General features: G+C 40.6%; 1 long non-coding RNA gene across 2 annotated transcripts in view; it reads left to right on the top strand.

Moving 5' to 3' along the window:
* Positions 1 to 8,411: 8,411 nt before the first annotated feature.
* The window catches only part of LOC116585974, a 551,498-nt gene continuing 547,635 nt past the window's right edge, over positions 8,412 to 12,274 (top strand). For both annotated transcript variants that reach the window (XR_004283830.1, XR_004283828.1), the window contains exon 1: positions 8,412 to 8,733. This is a non-coding gene — a long non-coding RNA (uncharacterized LOC116585974). The remainder of the gene's footprint in view (positions 8,734 to 12,274) is intronic.

Here is a 12,274-nt window from a genome sequence, read left to right as displayed (position 1 = left end):
CCCGTTTTGCTCCTGTAACACTCTTCCTTGCTGGTTATAGCATGTGTTCTTTTGCTATTGAAGAATAATTAATGCTAGCCTAGAAAACTAAAGAAACAACAAATCAAGATAACTTTCTCTGCAAGCTTATGATATCTTATGGTCACTGGCTAGGAGTAAAAGTCCTTAAACCTTTCTTGCTAGCTTTAGGTCCAGGGCCTTCTAATGAATTACGTACTTTCCTATTACCTGACTCAATGTCCAGCAAACTTCCCAAACTCTGGATGTCCACAACTGAACTAAACCTTCTCCAGATACATTTTTGACCTACAGGCTTTTATAACTCAGTTGATGACAGCTCTGTCTTTTTAGTTGCTCTTGTGTTTTTTCTTATAACTCACATCTAATCACTACCACACTGTTGCCATCTACATCTAAACCACCAGCATTTCTTACCTGGGTTACTTTGATAGTCTGTGGCCTGCCCTCCTGAGTTTACAACCCCTTGTCCCTACCCCCAATAGTCTGTTTTGAATATAGTAACGAGATGGAATTTTAAGAAAGGTTATGCCACACCTCTGCTCACAAAACTTAAGTGGTATCCCATTTTACTGAGAGTAAGGCCAGTTCTTTTGATCATTTGTAAGCCTTATGTGGTTTGGCCTCTGGACCATGCTCTTTCTGATCTTCTCTCTGGTAGTCTTTTCCTTTCTTTCTCTGCTCTTTATGGTATTCTTTTTTTTTAACCTTCTTTTTAAAAAATTTTTAATTTTTAATTTTTTATAAAGATTTAATATATTTTTATCCCCTGGGGTACAGGTCTGTGAATTGCCAGGTTTACACACTTCACAGCACTCACCATAGCACATACCCTCCCCAATGTCCATAACCCCGCCCCCCTTCTCCCAACTCCCCTCAGAAACAGACCCTCAACTCTTTATAATATTCTTTAAGAATCCTCAGACACACAACGACATCTTTGCTGGCGATTCCTCTATCTGGAATGCTCTTCTTTGCAGATAGCTTTCCAGATAGCTAAATGCCTCAACTTTATCAAGCCATTGGCTCAAAAGGTGCATTTTCAGTGACCTCTATCCTGAGCACCTTATTTTAAATTATAGGTTGGTCTTTGCCCTGACACTCCCATTCTCTTCCTCCCATGATTTTTCCATTACTCTGATCAAAATATGTCATGCACTCATTTTGGTACTTATAGTCTATCCTACCTGCCCCCTGCAGACTAAAGTTCCTTGAGAAAGTGATTGTTTGTCTGTTTTGTTCACCTAAATAGGAGGGTCTCACACCTAAGTGTCAGCTGAATGACCTGGAGGACTTACTAAGTCACACTTGGCTGGACCCCACTACTAGAGTTTCTGACTCAGAAGTATATTGTAGGATCCAAAAATTTGCATTTTTTTAAAGATTTTATTTATTTATTTGATAGAGAGAGAGATCACAAGTAATCAGAGAGGCAGGCAGAGAGATGGGGGGAAGCAGACTCCCCGCCAAGCAGAGAGCCCGATGCGGGGCTTGATCCCAGGACCCCTAGATCATACCCAAACCAAAGATAGAGGCTTAACCCATTGGGCCACCGAGGCGTCCCAAGAATTTGCATTTCTATCAAGTTCCCAAATGGCACCAATGCTGTTGGTCCAGTGACCATACTTCAAGAACCACTCATCTTAAGGAGTCCTATTACATGGTAAATGTCTAATACATAGCTGTTAAGTGAATAAATGAAGTTGTTATCTCCTTTTATTTATATTTTGGAGTATGGCTATGATTGGATACTCCTAATATGCTAATTTGCTATTTGTTTTCCTTCTTTTGTAAATTTCTTACATCATCGCTTTGTTACTAGGATGTTTACTAATATTTATGTGCTGAGAATATTAGCTCTTGTGTGTCACATATTGGAAGATAAATATCTTGTTTGGGCTTATACTACTTAATATTTTCTATGCTCCTTTTATGATGGCAAATTTAAATTTATGCCATCAAGATTATTAATAACCATGTGTAAATTTTGACTTTACATGTTGATTTAGAAAACCTTTCCCTAGCCTAAAATTAGATGCATATTCATTGATTTTTTAAAAAAATTTTCTTTGCACCTGCTCATTTTCTATTTAACTCTTTAATCCATGTGATGTTTCACACATGGCTTTTGAAAAGGCCCATTAACCTAGCTTTCTATATGTACGCTGATAACTTGCAGCTTTTCTTTATTGTATTTTTATGGCAGCTGTTAGTATCTAATAAGGCAATTTCTAACCTTATTTATTTTTCTAAAGTGTTTGATAATTCATTTTATTTTCTGCAGGAGAAGCCCCATCAAATTAAAGTACTATTGAAAGTTTTACTGGAACTGAATTCAAAGTTAGAGATTAACATTTGGAGAATTTACATTTCTATAATACATAGAAATTAGTTTTGCTCTTCAGTGTCAAAGAATAGTGCTGAATTAAGTCACCTTTTTTTTTTCATCTGTCAGTATGTTTTTGTACTTTTCTTTGTATTTGCTGGACTTTAATTTTTACTTTGTTAATTTTAGACCTATGTACATATTTTTGTTAGTGATAGTTTTCATTGCATGTCCTGATTATTTTAGGTATCTCAGGAAGTGGTTGATTTGAATATATGTAATTTCAACAGGCTGCCTTATTGGACTCTCCTATTGATATAATTTTTTTCAGCTGTCATTTCTGTGTCCACAAATAGCCTAATGAGTATCTATAAATAATTATTGTACTTTATCCTTTCTGATTTTTCAATGTTTGTTTTCATATTTCCCTGTTCTAGTGCATTAACTGGTAATGTCAGCATTTGTTAACGTAACTCTATGTTTGTGGCTATCTTTTTTGAATTTTATTATTTACTTAAGGATATTCATTTCTGTGTCATCCAACTCTATGTGTATTCTTAGTTTACCGAGATATTTTAAAAATCAGAACTCAAATAGGAATTTGGTTAATTTACTATAAATTAATAAGGCTGTATCCTTGGGAGATATGGGGAAACTGCTCCATCTTACAGTTGGTACTCCCTCTTCCCAAACTGATATGTTGAAATTTTAGCTCCCCAAGGTGATGATATTAATAGGTGAGGCCTCTGAGGGGTGAGGATGGGACCCTAGTGAATGGGATTGATGCCCTCTGAAAGACACTGCACAGAATGCCCCACCCCCCCCGCTTCCACCATGTGAGGATACCATGAGAAGTCTACAAACCCAACGAAAGTCCTTTCCTAGCCATACTGGCATATTGATCTCAGACTGTCAGCCCCCAGAACTGTGAGAAATAAGAAATAAGCTACTGGCCTGTGGTATTTTGTTAGGGCAGCTTGAACAGGTTAAGACAGGAATGCATGTATTAAGGAATGTGGCATCAGTGATGGTATATGATGTTATTTTCTGTATTGCTCAAAGGTGGAGATAATAAATGGATTTATGTCTTTGTAATTGAGACTAACTGCATGTATTTTAAAAAGCTGTGCCCCGCCCCCCTACACTTTGTACATCTACAGGTTAAATTCTTTTACAGATGAAAAAGAGTGCAGACTTCATACTCAGGCTCAGCCCCAGCATGGGATAACTCATTTTGTAAAGATATTCGTTTTTTATCTTAACAAGGAATATGCTCTATGGCATTTAGGGTTGTGCAAACTTAGTTTTGGGGCAGTGAGCTGACTTTAAAAGTATAGATGTGGGGGCGACTGGGTGGCTCTCTCTCAAATAAATGAATAAAATCTTAAAAAAAAAAAAAGTAAGTAAGCTTAGTGAGTCTAGGTACCAAGGTGACCCAGGGGAAGTCAGAATCTTGGACAGCTCAGTGGGCCGTCTGGGTCTTTGGTTGGGAGGATGACTTCCTTGCCTGGTAGTATTTATTCCTTCTTGTATCCTTGTAGCCTTGTAGACAAACAAGACCCACTTGTGTTTGTTTGAAACTCTCGTCTAGGTCAGTCAAGTACTCTGCGGAGCACTGGAGTGTGGAGTTGGTGGGTGGGTAGCATCTTGCCTTTTTCCTCTTCAGGTTTGTCATTTCTTGATCCAGGATACAATTGGCATATTATTCCATGCATGGGTTTTAGACATTTTGGGAGCACTCCTAAGGAATTTATGAATTTTGTGTGTGTGAGTATGTGCCTGTGTTAAGGACAACTCCCACAGGCAGAAAGATCCTTGATGGGGAATTTCTCATCTCATCTTCCTCATCTTCTTCCTTTCAGTGATCTCAGTATCCAGGACCAACTTTTTGCCCATTGTGATCCCTTCACCTAGACACACATGAATTAATGAGAAAATGAATGTATGAATGAATAGCTCTTGAGAGAGACTGCTATCACCCAGTGTTACAACCGCTTTAAATTATGATGTTTCACTATATCTTAAATTGATGTTTCACTATATCTTGAAGAATTTCATAATTCAAATTCCTAACAAGAAACTTTTTAAACCTTTGAGAAGCATATTTGTAAATACATTTCTGAGGTTCCCTGCCTCTAGTTGGATCTTCTTCCTAAATTCTGTGGTATAGCCTAACCAATTTTACTAATGTATACTGTAGGACTTTTCACCACTAAAAAAGAAAAAATGAATGATTGGGGCACCTGGGTGACTCAGTTGGTTAAGTGTCGGACTCTTGGTTTTGGCTTACGTCATGTTTTCAGTGTCGTGAAATTGAGCCTTATCAAGCCTGCTCTGGGCGTAGAGTCTGCTTAAGGTTCTCTCTCTCCCTCTCCCTCTGCACCTACCCCCCACCCCAAAAAGGAAAGAATCGAATGATTGAAGGAATATGGGAGAACAAAATATTGAATATTCACATGGCATTCTGAAGTTCTTTCAATATTAATTTTTTTCTCCATTTTTGGCAAAGACTGCTTTACTTCCTGTTGGAATTCTGAAATAATTTAGTCTCAATTGCAGACAATTATCCTTTTACGTAAAATATTTTTTTTTTTACTTTCAGCCATAAATGAGTCTCTTAAGCAGGTAAATAATCTAAAACTATGTTAATATTCAAACAACTTTTCCCACCTTCATCTCTTTTTGCTCTGCCATTTAAGCTTCTTTCACAAACATCTAATTTACTTTCATTAAAATTAAACAGGTAGCATATTTTTGGGTATAAATTTAGTGAGAAATTTTATATCATTTCTTTATCATCTTCTCTAGAACTCTCTGAGTATCAGCATGACTGCACTGCAGATTTCAAAAGTGACTCTTACTGTCGCCAGACCTTCATATCAGGTTGTCCTCTTTTTGTTTTTTTAAGGAATCATATTCTTTTTTTTATGTTTATATTGTAATTTATTTATTTTTATTTTTTATTGTGTTATGTTAGTCACCATAAAAGACATCATTAGTTTTTGATGCGGTGTTCCAAGATTGTTTATGTACAACACCCATGGTCCATGCAATCCATGCCCTCCTTAATATCCACCACCAGGCTCATCTAACCCCCCGGCCCCCCTTGCCTCTAAAACCCTGTTTGTTTCTTGGCATACACAGTCTCTCATGGTTTGTCTGTCCTCTTGTGGAATCTTGTGAAGTACAAAGAGTGTTCACTGCATCCTTTCTCTGGCTAGTAAGTAGTAGTTAGTAGAAGGTAAGAGTAAGAAGGCAAAAGAGAATCCTTCACTGGACATAATATCACTTTCAGCCATCACATTATTAATGCCCATTACTTACCAAAGCAGGTTAATAAATTGATATGTTTACCCTAGGTCATGACATTGATGCTACTTAGAAGTTTGTACTCCCATTTAGCTAAAATGTTGTTAGGTTGATGATAGTTCAGAAATAAGTCATTGCTGTCAGAAGAGAGTTGTTTTTTTTTTTTTTAAGATTTTATTTAATTATTTGACAAAGAGCAGGAGACCTTAAGCAAGGGAAGTAGTAGAGGGAGAGGGAGAAGCTGACTCCCTGCTGAGCAGGGAGCCCAATGTGGGGCTCGATTCCAGGACCCTGGATTATGACCTGAGCTCAAAGCAGATGCTTAACAGACTGAGCCACCAAGAGGGAATTTTTCCCAAAAAAATTTGATCAGAGACATTTATTATTGAAACCTAGTGGAAAATGGGCATAGCCGCAAACCCAAGCATCCTCAAGGACTGCCTATTCCTGCATTTCTCATATGTCGCTCACAGAGTGCCCAGCACAGAGAACATGCGGTCATGACTCCATCCTTCCTGAAACAAGGACTTTATGCAAACTCGGAAGCAGGTGTCCTGGGGCCAGTGAGATAACAAACTATACGGAGAGTCCTGAGTTCAAGGATAGGCTAATTTTCACATGGGGAAATTAATGTCACTATGCACACAAGCCAGTCAAGTTTATAAATCCAATTGTTGTCTCTCCTTGAAAAGATTCAGAAAAGGTGGTGGTCAAGAATGAGGGCTTTTTGAGAGCTCTTATGCAGAGTGGCTTTACCTTCAAGTATCTGGGCAAAAACAGGCGGGATCTACAGCAATGTCTACTGCAAACCCACACTATTTTTGTTCTGTTCCATTTCTCATTCTAGTTTGCTCAGGATTCAGGCTCCCGTTCCTCTCGTAGACTCCTGCAGCTGCCTCTTTGGGGCTCCCGGACTTATCCCCATGCTATCTATTCATTCCCCACATTCACGGTAAACCTAGTATTCTTTTTTAAAAACTCAGTATGATTGTTGTCACATTAAACTCTGTATAATTGACAATTGTGATCCGGCCCCCAGGCCTCCACTAAAGGGTCTGTCCTTGCCTGATTTCTGGGACTCCATCCCGGACCACGCCAAGCCTTGCTCATTATCACATAGCTCTCCCGGCCTGCTATCTTTTTCTCTAAGATTTTAAATTTGTTTCTACCTCGAGACCTGTGTTTCTTCTTCCCGAGATACTTCCTTGCTGCTGTGCAAAAATAAAATCTTTGCTTCAAGCAAATTCAAGCCTGGGCTCAAATACTACCTTCTTACATATATGCCTTCCTACTTATTTTAAATCAGGCTCCCCTATTCACTTTATATTATGATATTTTATTTTATTTTACTACTTCTTTTTTTATTTTTAATCTCTTACAAGTAACAAATTGTATTTTTATTTACTTGTTTCCTTTTTGTTTGGGGTTCCTCTCATAGAAGTTAGGCCCCATGTAAGCAGAGGACATGACTTTTGTTCAAGGTCGTACCCTTGTGTCAGGAACAGTTTCTGACGTCCAGAAGGCACTCAGTAGATGTCTGCTGCATGTAGGAGTAAGTAAATACAGTGATCTTTAATAGCCACTGTCTGTGAGTACCATAAAATTTGCTACATGCTAGTCGCTGATTCTGGTATGACCTAGATATCATTTATTCAAAAAAAAAAAGCTCCAAATCATTTCTTGATTTATATTGGGAAAATCAGAAGACCAAAAGGAATTGTTCACTTGTGGATTCATTCAAAACAAATTCATGGTTGAACACAGAAAGAAACAAGAGAGATCTGGCCTTTGTCTCTGTGGTCATTTGTTAAGGGCTCGTATTAATGTTTTGGAGAAAGGGAGTTAACACTGCAGGTCCAAGCCAGCGCGGGGAGCAGTTCCAGGCATAGGACATACAGAATCGTTTTAGACTCAAGGGTGCGTTTTGGAGATTTCAGGAGTCTGAGGGTAGCCGGCCTGAGAATGGCCGTGGTGGTGATGAAGGTGGAAAGATGGCGAGCAAGGACTTTGGAGTGCCTGGTTGGAGCGAATCACCAAGCTGGCATCCAGTTTCGTTACCAGTGCCAAGGCTACAGACCCGCGGTAGCCAGGGCTGGGTCCGTGCAGAGCAGAGACCGAGGTGAGGATGAGGGGGTTTAGGGAGCCTGGGAGAAACTTGCCAGAATATCATAGAAACGTTCTTGGAGCAGCTGATGGGGGGGAACGGTGCCAAACTGGGCAAAGCATAATATATGGATTTGTTGGGATATATGGGACATCGGTGAGAGAACTGCACCCCGGGTTGACCCTGGGGCTGGACCCAGGCGGTCAGAGGCTCCTCCTCACCCCTCCTCGGCCTTGGATTGGGCATAGCTGCCGACAATTATCTCACGAGCAGCTGATTTCCAGGACACACGCAGCCTCCTGGGAGCTCGTGTGGCGGAGATCCTCCGGAGGGTCAACGCCTGAAGCCGGGGAAGGCTTCCATAGAAGCTTGAAGGTTCGGTGGCAGGTATGAAGACTTCATCTTGCCCCCCATGACGAGCCCCGTAAGCCGGCTTCCTTGTTTGTGAAAGCGGCCACCTTCCCGTGTGTGATGGCCTGGGCCTTGCTCCCGTCTCTGCTTGCGTTGGGCGCGGCGCGCGGGGCTGTTGCACGTTTCACCCTGGGGGCTCCTGAGGTTCCGAATCCCTGGCCCTCCGCCGTCTCCGTGGTGCCGCTTACCCACTGCGTGGCCTTTGTCACGTGGTTTGGCCTGGAAGGTTTCTACATCCGGGGCCAGGCCGCCTCAGACCGGTTGTCCGTGGCACCCCTGGCGTATTTGATCGAGGTTGTGCTAGCGGCGCGGCTGTGTGAGGACTGACGGCTTCCAAGGCTGTTTCGAATCACTCCTGTGAGCCCGGTGAGGAGAATACTGACTGCTTGCCGGAGCTGTGTCGGGAGTGAGCCGTGGAAGGAGCCGGGTGAGGTGTTCGTGGAGGGGCCTCCCGAGAAGCTGAGGTGAAGATAGAGGGGGGACTGCGCTGGACAAAGGATGGGGGGGTTCCCGCCCTGCCCCCCACAGCAGCCGGCAACCATCCGTCCCTTTGTGCAGAGCTCAGGTATTTAAAACCCTGTTCCTGTCCGACACGTTCTTTGTCTCCCGAGTCCTGTTGGGCATCTGTGGGGAACAGCCTTGCCCTGAAAGAGCTTGTACTGGGTACTTTCTCTGGAAGCCTCGCTCAGCTCTCCAGCTGTGGGACTTTCAGAGCAGTCATGGATGAACAATTGCTGACCTTGAGGTGGTGCCCCATACTCTCTTCAGAACACAGGCATTCATTGGTCCTTGTAAGAATTTTATGGCTTGGCTATGAATGACCTCCATTTTTCAGGCAAAAAAAAAAAAAAAAAAATTATAAAGAGGGGAAACGATTTGTGTGAAGCTGCCCACCCCACACATGCTGGAGGTGGACATCAGTCCCACTTTACTTGGGTTTGAGAAGGCTGACCGACCACCTGTTCTAGATGGAGACATCAGATTTAAAGAGGTATTAGGAACACTTGGGGACTTGATTAAAATATGGATATGTGGGCTCAATCTGAGGGAACTGCTTTTTTTTTTTTTCCCCGAGGGGTGGGGTGGGGTGGGGCGGGGCGGTGGTGTCAAGGTGTCTTTATGTTTTCCTGGCTTCTTGGGGGATTCTGATGAAATCCAAGCATAAGTTATATGGCTTTTGTCTGTGAGCCCAGTTACTTTGAAATGGAACCTAGTCTCTTAGAATAGTGATGATAATTCAATCAGGACTGCATTGAGAAACAGAAGGGAGAATGATCTGGAAAACACTTGGCAAATCATTGACTCTCAGATTGGCCAGAAACACCTGGGTAGGTAATTAAAATGAAGTTCCTAGTCCTCACTTACACCTGCCAGGTAGTGTTGATTGCTATAGGCGGCAGTGGGATTTGGTGGCATATAGTGTTTGAGCAAGAATGATCTTAATTCAAACCTCATAGGTACCATTTAGACTTGACACTGGTTGTCACCAACTTCTCTGGGTCACAGTTGTCCTCAGAGAAGTGCAGGGGAATATTCCTCGGCAGGCCTCTGAGATCACGTGAAGGGGTACCTCTGAGGTTTTTGAAGGGGCCTATCTCCCATTAGCTGGTTTCCTTTAGAAGTGAGCCGAAATTCCGCATGACTGTAGAGTCCAGAGTGTTTGTTTTCAATGATAAAATATGCATTAGTTTTTATTCTCCTGCTGTTATAATATTTAGTCATTATAATCTTACAGAAAGAAATTTTCTTGTATAGACTTTAATGGTTATCTCTCAAACTGCCAGATGGTTCCATCAACAACTTAAGAAATTTATGAAATTAATCCCTTCTATACTTCACATTTAATTCTGTTTCAGTGGCTTCAAACCACAGCTTTCATTTGAATTCTGAGAAAACTAGAAAATGATTTTCCTCATAAACTCCAAAATGCTGTTTTGCTTGCCTCTTCTGAGCAGAGCCTGATATTGCTACAAAGGGATAAACAATTTTGCATTAGGCTTGAAGAGATTTCGTTTTTCTTCACAATCCTAATGAAACTGAGACATCATAACTGGAAGGTGGGAAGGGAATGGTGGTTTTTTCTCTTTCTTTCTATTGGTACTGTATTTTATTTCTTTTTGCTTCTCTGTCAGGCCAGTTTTTATTAGCATTCATCAACTAAGAACTAAGAAGGCGTTAGCAAAGTTCACATTTCCCCACTGCTATCCCACCATGGCTCCAACACAAAAGTCACTTGAGTTTCACTTCAATTAGAACAGGGATTTTAGGTCTGCAGTAGAGTGGCCCAAGAGACACACTCAGGTCTATGGCAGACCTGGCTCTGTGCCATTCTGACTTACAGAGATCCTCAGTGTGGAAGATTTTTCATCCTGAGTTATTACATAAATTTTCCAAATGGGGCTCATTCCCCCTTTTATATTTTAAATGAATGGTTCATGGTCACCATCAGTTCTTGTGTTTATTTAGGAGAAATACTGCTTCTTATTCTGGACTTGAAGAAGAAGGACTTGGATTCATTTTTAATTGCATGACTTATTACTTACAAAAGTTGAAGTCAGGCAGCCTCCCTTTATCGACCTGTAAAACACCACAAAATTCAGTGTTTTCCTAAGGATGAAATTTTATCAAATGTGGTGTAAAACGTTAATGATTAACTAGATTTCTAGAATCCCAGAATCATTCTTGGAGAGTGGCAAATTGGGTTAGGAAAGGCTTGGATTTTTTTTTTTTTTTAAAGATTTTATTTATTTATTTGACAGAGAGACCACAAGTAGGCAGAGAAGCAGGCTGAGAGAGAGGAGGAAACAGGCTCCCTGCTGAGCAGATGTGGGGCTCGATCCCAGGACCCTGGGATTCCTTTTCTTTTTTTAAATTAACATATAAACTTTTATTTGTTTAAGGGATACAGTTCTGTGATTCATCAGTCTTAGATAATTTACTTTTCCTCCTTTTTCAAATTATGGCCTCCACAAAGAAGTCTTTGAAATCTAGGTTTGCTGATCCCTCCAACTGAATAACCCCTACTCTAAATAATTACAGTTATTTATTAGTATTTCTTTAAGAGCCTTACCTTGTTCCAAGGATACAGAAATTCACATTTTTTCTTCTTGATTTAGGTCTCCTATTAGAGAGTTTCTGTATCTTTGATCTGGGTCTGAATTATGTTTTTGTAGTATCTTATCTATATTAAATGCTAGGTTTATTGAAACTGTACTCCAACAGGGACTTTATTACATAATATATAGTAGATACTTCATGAACTTGCCAATTTAAATTGAGGATCACTTTCAAAAGATGAGGATATCCACCTTGAAATAAAGAAAAAAACTCTTTACTATAAAATACCTGTTTCTCTGTTTACTTCAGTAATGCATAACAAATTAATGTGACCAGGAAGGGGCAAGAGAAGTATAACGGGTTTAGTGAGCATTCTTTATTTAAATGTCTCCAAGAGATTGGGAAATTCTCAGGTGAATAGGGGTTGGCTAGGCCTTTCCTGCTTCTAGTTGAAGTCCATCCTTAGTAAGGTTCTGATTTCCCAACTGATCTTAACAATCGCTGGTCAACATCCTTCCCTTGGAAGGAATGGGGACAGCAGGAGAAGGAAGTGAAATTCAGCCCTGTTCTTGTTCACAGTCCTTACTAGAATGGGCATGGATATTTTCTCATTACCTCTCTCTTCCACACTAGTGATTTCCTTTCCTGTTCTGAATTAACTTCCAAGAAAGTGTTAGGACATTTTGTCTTATGCCATACATATATGTAATCCATGTATAATAGTAAGCATATTTCAGGCTCAGTTGAATGTTTTGGAAATTGAGGAAAGGCCAGGTTATAGTAAACTCTCTTCTTTTTTTTAAAGAAAGTTTTTTTTTTTTTAAGATTTTTATTTATTTATTTGACAGAGAGACACAGTGAGAGAGGAAACACAAGCAAGGAGAGTAGGAGAGGGAGAAGCAGACTTCCCGCTGAGCAGGGAGCCCTATTGTGGACTTGATCCCAGGACCCTGGGATCATGACCTGAGCCAAAGGCAGACATTTTAATGACTGAGCCACCCAGGCACCCATGGGAATAGAAATAAAATATAGCTCCTAGTTCTATCCAT

The sequence above is a fragment of the Mustela erminea genome, chromosome 3, assembly GCF_009829155.1.
Source record: "Mustela erminea isolate mMusErm1 chromosome 3, mMusErm1.Pri, whole genome shotgun sequence".
Classification (NCBI taxonomy): Eukaryota; Metazoa; Chordata; class Mammalia; order Carnivora; family Mustelidae; genus Mustela; species Mustela erminea.
Note: the sequence above shows the minus strand (reverse complement) of the source record. Positions and strands in the feature narration are given on the sequence as shown.